Source organism: Procambarus clarkii, chromosome 40 (assembly GCF_040958095.1).
Source record: "Procambarus clarkii isolate CNS0578487 chromosome 40, FALCON_Pclarkii_2.0, whole genome shotgun sequence".
Taxonomy (NCBI): domain Eukaryota; kingdom Metazoa; phylum Arthropoda; class Malacostraca; order Decapoda; family Cambaridae; genus Procambarus; species Procambarus clarkii.
In genome coordinates, this window is record NC_091189.1 from 42214656 (window position 1) to 42223609 (window position 8954).

Genomic DNA, 8954 nt, shown 5'->3' on the forward strand with positions numbered 1-8954 from the left:
TCCTCTCTAAATACCCTTATTCTTAAGTCCTACAAAACATGGTTCGACAAAGCTTGTTTTCTGGTTGTCAAAATTGTTGATATCGTTAGGTTAGGTTAGGTTAGGTTAGGTTAGGTTAGGTTAGGTTTGTTTGATTTAGGTTTTGTTAGGTTAGGTTACACTGGGTAAAGCTAGGCTAGGTTGGGTAAGGTTAGGACGGGTTGGGTAAGGTTGGGATGGGTAAGGTTTGGTTGGGTAAAAGTTAGGTTGGGTAAGGTTAGGTTACGTACTGATGGTGAAGGTACAGCCCGTCCTCTCAAACATTCCCAACGTCACTAGACTGATATACTAAATTACCCGAACCTAACCCAACAGAGGACCTAAGAATGGAAAACGGCACCTCACGTCAATTTTGCGAACCACTATGATTATTAGTACTTAATTTTTGTTGCGTTATGTGACTTATACGTCCAAAATGCGACGTACTATTAACTCGTATGTGACTTATACGTCCCAAATGCGACGTACTATTAACTAGGGCTGAAACGAACATACATTTCACCAAAGTAATTTACGACACTTAAAAAACAATGCGAATTTACGATTCATTTGAGGATTTATGAACCACTTAAGAGATGTTTACCTCTTACGTCGAAAATGGCGTACCAGTCTGTATTTACTAAAGCTACGAGCTGCAAGGAGCTACGACGGTGGATACAACTCATGGTTATTGCTGTACATGACCTCGTAGCGCTCCGGAGTTCGTAAAGTGCTCCGGACCTCGTAGCGCTCCGGAGTTCGTAAAGTGCTCCGGACCTCGTAGCGCTCCGGAGTTCGTAAAGTGCTCCGGACCTCGTAGCGCTCCGGAGTTCGTAAAGTGCTCTGGACCTCGTAGCGCTCCGGAGTTCGTAAAGTGCTCCGGACCTCGTAGCGCTCCGGAGTTCGTAAAGTGCTTCGGAGCTCGTAAAGTGCTCCGGACCTCGTAGCACTCCGGAGTTCGTAAAGTGCTCCGGAGCTCGTAAAGTGCTCCGGAGCTCGTAAAGTGCTCCGGACCTCGTAGCGCTCCGGAGTTCGTAAAGTGCTTCGGAGCTCGTAAAGTGCTCCGGACCTCGTAGCGCTCCGGAGTTCGTAAAGTGCTTCGGAGCTCGTAAAGTGCTCCGGACCTCGTAGCGCTCCGGAGTTCGTAAAGTGCTCCGGAGCTCGTAAAGTGCTCCGGAGCTCGCAAAGTGCTCCGGACCTCGTAGCGCTCCGGAGTTCGTAAAGTGCTTCGGACCACCACACTGGTCACCACACTGGTCACCACACTGGTCACCACACTGGTCACCACACTGGTCACCACACTGGTCACCACACTCCCCACTACACTGGTCACCACACTGGTCACCACACTGGTCACCACACTGGTCACCACACTGGTCACCACACTCCCCACTACACTGGTCACCACACTGGTCACCACACTGGTCACCACACTGGTCACCCCCCCCCCCCCCTTTAATAACGGGTACCCAAGTAATGTACACAATATATCGTATATAATTGCATACTTGCCGTCACAACAATATAATATTATTATATATGAATAATAGTGCGTGTGTGTGTGTGTGTGTGTGTGTGTGTGTGTGTGTGTGTGTGTGTGTGTGTGTGTGTGTGTGTGTGTGTACTCACCTATATGTACTCACCTATATGTGCTTGCAGGATCGAGCATTGACTCTTGGATCCCGCCTTTCTAGCTATCGGTTGTTTACAGCAATGACTCCTGTCCCATTTCCCTATCATACCTAGTTTTAAAAGTATGAATAGTATTTGCTTCCACAACCTGTTCCCCAAGTGCATTCCATTTTTCTACTACTCTCACGCTAAAAGAAAACTTCCTAACATCTCTGTGACTCATCTGAGTTTCAAGTTTCCACCCATGTCCCCTCGTTCTGTTATTATTACGTGTGAACATTTCATCTATTTCCACTTTGTCAATTCCCCTGAGTATTTTATATGTCCCTATCATATCTCCTCTCTCCCTTCTTTTCTCTAGTGTCGTAAGGTTCAGTTCCTTCAGCCGCTCTTCATATCCCATCCCTCGTAGCTCTGGGACAAGCCTCGTCGCAAACCTCTGAACCTTCTCCAGTTTCTTTATGTGTTTCTTCAGGTGGGGGCTCCATGATGGCGCGGCATACTCTAAGACGGGTCTCACGTAGGCAGTGTAAAGCGCCCTAAAAGCTTCCTCATTTAGGTTTCTGAATGAAGTTCTAATTTTCGCCAGTGTAGAGTACGCTGCTGTCGTTATCCTATTTATATGTGCCTCAGGAGTTAGATTAGGTGTCACATCCACTCCCAGGTCTCTTTCTCGAATCGTTACAGGTAGGCTGTTCCCCTTCATTGTGTACTGTCCCTTTGGTCTCCTGTCACCTGATCCCATTTCCATAACTTTACATTTGCTGGTGTTAAACTCCAGTAGCCATTTCCCTGACCATCTCTGCAGCCTGTTTAAGTCCTCTTGGAGGATCCTACAATCCTCGTCTGTCACAACTCTTCTCATTAATTTTGCGTCATCTGCAAACATTGACATGTATGATTCCACTCCTGTAAACATATCATTTACGTAAATTAGAAAGAGGATTGGTCCCAGCACCGATCCTTGAGGTACTCCACTTGTTACTGTTCGCCAGTCCGACTTTTCGCCCCTTACCATTACCCTCTGGCTCCTTCCTGTTAGGTAGTTCTTCACCCATACTAGGGCTTTTCCGCTTACTCCTGCCTGCCTCTCAAGTTTGTATAGCAGTCTCATGTGCGGTACCGTATCAAAGGCCTTTTGGCAGTCAAGAAATATGCAGTCTGCCCAGCCTTCTCTGTCCTGCCTTATCCTTGTTACTTTATCATAGAATTCTAAAAGGTTTGTTAGGCATGATTTCCCTGTCCAGAACCCATGTTGGTGCTTGTTTACAAACCCAATGCTCTCCAGGTGCTCAACAAGTCTTAGCCTAATTATTCTTTCAAGTATTTTGCAGGGGATGCTTGTCAGTGATACGGGTCTGTAGTTAAGTGCCTCCTCCCTATCACCCTTTTTGAAAATCGGTACGACATTTGCCTCCTTCCAGCAACTGGGCAATTCTCCCGACATAAGTGACTCATTAAAGATCATTGCCAGAGGCACGCTGAGAGCCTGCGCTGCCTCTTTGAGTATCCACGGTGATACTTTGTCTGGTCCAACAGCTTTATTTGCATCCAGTGTTGTCAACTGTTTCATTACATCCTCTGCTGTCACCTCTATATCCGATAGACTTTCATCTTGGGTAATCTCTTCTAACAATGGGAGCTGCTCAGGCTCGGTTGTGAACACTCCATGGAATTTTGCATTCAGTACCTCGCAGATTTCCTTGTCGCTTTCTGTATATGCCCCTTCTGTTTTCCTCAGTCTTGTCACTTGGTCATTTACCGACATCTTCCTTCTTATATGGCTATGTAGTAATTTTGGTTGCTTTTTCGCTTTGACTGCAATATCGTTCTCATAATTTCTTTCCGACACTCGTCTTATGTTAATGTAATCATTCCTAGCTCTGTTACATCTAATCCTGTTGTCCTCTGTCCTTTGTCTTCTGTACTTCCTCCACTCCCTCCTGCTTCTCACCTTTGCTTCCTGACACTGTCTATTAAACCATGGGTTATTATATTCCCTCCTGCTTTTTTCCTTTATTGTTGGAATAAATCTATCTTCAGCCTCCTTGCATTTCAATATGACTTGGTTCATCATACCTTGCACTGTTTTTCCTCTAAGTTCTTCCTCCCACTGCACTTCTCCCAGGTAGTCCCTTATCCTTCTGTAGTCCCCTTTTCTGTAATCAAGTCTCCTTTCCCGGACCTCTTGTCCTTTGGTCACAATTTTAAGCTCCATCATGTAGTCAAAGACTAGGACACAATGGTCACTAGCTCCTAGTGGTATTTCATGTTCCAACTGCTCGATGTCTTCTACATTCTGAGTGATAATGAGATCTAATAGGCTGGGCGTATCCCCTCCTCTTTCCCTAGTATCTTCTTTCACATGCTGTGTTAGGAAATTCCTGTCAATAACGTCTACCAGCTTCGCTCCCCAGGTCTCCTCCCCGCCATGGGGATTCCTCGTTTCCCAATTTATCTCTCCGTGATTTAGGTCCCCCATGACCAGCAGCTTCGCTCTCATTCTATGCGCTAAAGTTGCTGCCCTCTGCAGTTCATCCATACATGTCTTGTTGCTGTCCTCGTACTCCTGCCTGGGCCTTCTACTGTTTGGTGGGGGATTGTAGAGTATCAAGATTACAATCTTCTTCCCATCCACTGTCAGAGTTCCATGTATGAAGCTTGTGCTTTCATTGGTACCCGGATTTTCCAGCTCATCAAACTTCCATTTCCGCTTTATTAGTAGTGCCACTCCTCCTCCCTGTCTCTGTGTCCTTTCTTTTCTTATCACCTGGTACCCCTCTGGAAAGATTGCATCCGAGATCATGCCATTTATTTTAGTTTCCACTATTGCCACTATGTCTGGGTCTGCCTCACTAACTCTTTCTTTTATCTCTTCTGCTTTATTGGCTACCCCATCAGCATTGGTGTACCAAACCTTGAGACTCTTCTTGGAAACTCGGGTGTCAGAGTTCCCCCTTTCACCAGGGGTCTGGGGGGAACTGGGGGGTGTCTGGGGGGCAAGTGGGGGCTGTGGGGGTGAGTGGGGGGGTGCTAGGGGGGTGCCTGGGAGTGCCTGGTAGGCGAATGGGGTCTGGGCATCTAGGGGGGTAGGAAGGGCATAATGGGTCTGAAAGTTAGGGGTCTGAATAGCATAGGGGGGTTGAGAAATAGAGTGAGACTGAGAGTCAGATAGAGGTTGAGAGGTTGGGGGGAAGAGGGATACTGAGGGCGGAGAGCTGAGATGAGAATGGAGCATGGGTGCTGGGAGTGGAAGAGAGGGTATATTAGTTAGGGGGGAATCGGGGGTAGGTGGGGGTTTTGGGGTAGAAGAGGGGAAGAGGGAGATGGGGGAAGGTGTTAGGGGGTCACAAGGTGAGGGGGTTAAATGTGGGCTGGAGGTGCATAGGAGGGGTGAGGGTTGGGTGGGGTTTGGGGGTGAGTGGAAGAGGGGTGCAGTGGAAGCTGGGATGGAGTAGATGGAATTGAAGTCAATGGGGTAGAAGGGGCAGGGGAGTGGGAAGGGGTATTTGGGGAGGGGGGATGGGAAGGTGGGTTTGGGGAGGGCATGGCTTGACCCACTGGGGTCGCTGACAAGTGTGATGTAGCAGGGGCAGGGGAATCGTTGTGGAGGTGCAAATGTGGAAGGGACAGGGGGGTTGTGGGAGGCTGAGGCAGGGGGGATGTATAGGAGGGCTGAGTTGGGGAGGATGCGACCTGGGAGGTGACCTGGGAGGTGCCCTGGGAGGTGACCTGGGATGTGACCTGGGAGGTGAGATTACCTGAGAGACTATTTCGGTGTCGTTCTTGCCATCTATTTTTGTGGGCTGTTTGCTCATCTTTCGTCATAAACCTCTCTATAAACACATTGTAATGGGTTTCACTTCCTCTGAGTAAATGCTTGCTCCTCATTATGTACTCCACTGCCTCCTCATTGGAGAATTGCACCAGAACAGGTCTATTCTTGGTACAATTGTAAGGTCCAACCCGTCGATTGATATCCACCTCGCGTTCTGCCATCTCTGCTCCAATACACCTCAATATCTCGTGCAATTCGTATTTTTCTGTTTCTATTCTCTCTTGTCTTGTTGGTGCCCTAGATTCGAATAATCCATGTATTATAATAGACCGTCTCCTCAGTAATTCATTGTCATGCTGGTAGCCTGTCCCCTGGGGATTCCCCATCCCAACCGCAGTCACTAACCCATCCCCCATTACTCCTCTATCCTTAGCCATGCTGCTAATCCTTCCTAATTCGTTTGTGATACGAGCACATTCCCTCTCCCAGTCCTCTCTTCCCTTCCTAATCTCTTCCTGAACATAGAGCATAAATTCTTGTTTCTGCCTCTCTACCGCATCCTGTATTTGCTGAAATACCTCACTTTTAATCCCCTGGATTAGATCCTCCAACCAATCACTCCTTCTCTCTACAAATTTCCCTATTAATTTGTCTATAAATCTGTCCTCCTCCTCATCCCTGCTGGTGATTGACCTTGAACCCCTTCTAGTCATTGCAGTAAAAATCTAGCCAAAAAGACGCTCCTCAATACCTTGCACAATCTGCTAACACAATAGGTGAGTGAATCTCCAATCGTCGTCCCACGTGGTGGTAGAAGGGTTGCTGCGAGGTGAGGTCACGCGGTCAGAGGTCGGTGATGTCTGCTGCTTCCACACTGCACAGTATTTCCTCACTATTTTGAATTACGCTAATTAAACTGTTTTTCTTCACTACCTTATGGCTCTGGTCAAAACCCAAGGTTTTTTCATTCACTTGTACATTCACTTATAGTCTTTTTCACTTCGAAGTTGCCTGATTACCCCTCCCACTCCACTAGTGACCCAGGAGCTCCCAACCCACGTCCACCCAACACGATGGTCACAAGACAAGTGTGTGTGTGTGTGTGTGTGTGTGTGTGTGTGTGTGTGTGTGTGTGTGTGTGTGTGTGTGTGTGTGTGTGTGTGTGTACTCACCTAATTGTACTCACCTAATTGTGCTTGCGGGGGTTGAGCTCTGGCTCTTTGGTCCCGCCTCTCAACCGTCAATCAACTGGTGTACAGATTCCTGAGCCTATTGGGCTCTATCATATCTACATTTGAAACTGTGAATGGAGTCAGCCTCCACCACATCACTTCCTAATGCATTCCATTTGCTAACTACTCTGACACTGAAAAAGTTCTTTCTAACGTCTCTGTGGCTCATTTGGGTACTCAGCTTCCACCTGTGTCCCCTTGTTCGCGTCCCACCAGTGTTGAAAAGTTCGTCCTTGTTTACCCGGTCGATTCCCCTGAGGATTTTGTAGGTTGTGATCATGTCCCCCCTTACTCTTCTGTCTTCCAGTGTCGTGAGGTGCATTTCCCGCAGCCTTTCCTCATAACTCATGCCTCTTAGTTCTGGGACTAGTCTAGTAGCATACCTTTGGACTTTTTCCAGCTTCGTCTTGTGCTTGACAAGGTACGGGCTCCATGCTGGGGCCGCATACTCCAGGATTGGTCTTACATATGTGGTGTACAAGATTCTGAATGATTCCTTACACAGGTTCCTGAACGCCGTTCTGATGTTAGCCAGCCTCGCATATGCCGCAGACGTTATTCTCTTTATGTGGGCTTCAGGAGACAGGTTTGGTGTGATATCAACTCCTAGATCTTTCTCTCTGTCTGTTTCATTAAGTACTTCATCTCCTATTCTGTATCCTGTGCCTGGCCTCCTGTTTCCACTGCCTAGTTTCATTACTTTGCATTTACTCGGGTTGAACTTCAACAGCCATTTGTTGGACCATTCACTCAGTCTATCCAGGTCATCTTGTAGCCTCCTACTATCATCCTCTGTTTCAATCCTCCTCATAATTTTTGCATCGTCGGCAAACATTGAGAGGAACGAATCTATACCCTCTGGGAGATCATTTACATATACCAGAAACAGTATAGGTCCGAGGACTGACCCCTGCGGGACTCCACTTGTGACGTCTCGCCAATCTGAGACTTCACCCCTCACACAGACTCGTTGTCTCCTGTTGCTTAGGTATTCCTCTATCCACCGGAGTACCTTCCCTCTCACTCCAGCCTGCATCTCCAACTTTCGCACTAGCCTCTTGTGTGGCACTGTATCAAAGGCTTTCTGACAATCCAAAAATATGCAGTCTGCCCACCCTTCTCTTTCTTGCCTTATTTTTGTTGCCTGGTCGTAGAATTCAAGTAACCCTGTGAGGCAGGACATGCCATCCCTGAACCCATGTTGATGCTGTGTTACAAAGTTCCTTCGCTCCAGATGCTCCACTAGTTTTTTTCGCACAATCTTCTCCATCAGCTTGCATGGTATGCAGGTTAGGGACACTGGCCTGTAGTTCAGTGCCTCCTGTCTATCCCCTTTCTTGTATATCGGGACTACGTTAGCTGCTTTCCAAATATCTGGCAGTTCCCCTGTTGCCAGTGATTTGTTATACACTATGGAGAGTGGTAGGCTCAGTTCTCTTGCTCCTTCCTTTAGAACCCAAGGGGAGATTCCATCTGGGCCTATAGCCTTCGTCACGTCCAACTCTAGTAAACACGTCCTTACTTCCCCACTGGTAATCTCAAACTCTTCCAGTGGTTCCTGGTTAGCTATTCCCTCACTTACCTCTGGAATTTCTCCTTGTTCTAAGGTGAAGACCTCCTGGAATTTCTTATTCAATTCCTCACACACTTCCTTGTCATTTGTAGTGAATCCTTCCGCCCCTATCCTTAATCTCATAACCTGTTCCTTTACTATTGTTTTTCTCCTAATGTGGCTATGCAACAATTTAGGCTGAGTCTTTGCCTTGCTTGCGATGTCATTTTCGTATTGTCTTTCTGCCTCTCTTCTCATCCTGACATATTCATTCCTGGCATTCTGGTATCTTTCTCTGCTCTCCAGTGTCCTGTTATTCCTATAGTTTCTCCATGCCCTTTTACTTTGCTGCTTAGCTAGCCTACATCTTTGAATAAACCATGGGTTTCTCATCTTCATTTCTCTGTTTTCCTTTTGGACTGGGACAAACTTGTTTGCTGCGTCCTTGCACTTCTGCGTGATGTAATCCATCATATCTTGGGCCGTCTTTCCCCTGAGCTCTGTTTCCCATGCTATATCTGTTAGGAATTTTCTTATCCCCTCATAGTTTCCCTTTCGGGGTGTGTATGTGTGTGTGTGTGTGTGTGTGTGTGTGTGTGTGTGTGTGTGTGTTTGTGTGTGTGTGTGTGTGTGTAGATGGTGAGCCACAGGGGCGGGTGGCGGGCCACAGGGGCGGGTGGCGGGCCACGCGGGCGGGTGGCGGGCCACAGGGGCGGGTGGCGGGCCACAGGGGCGGGTGATG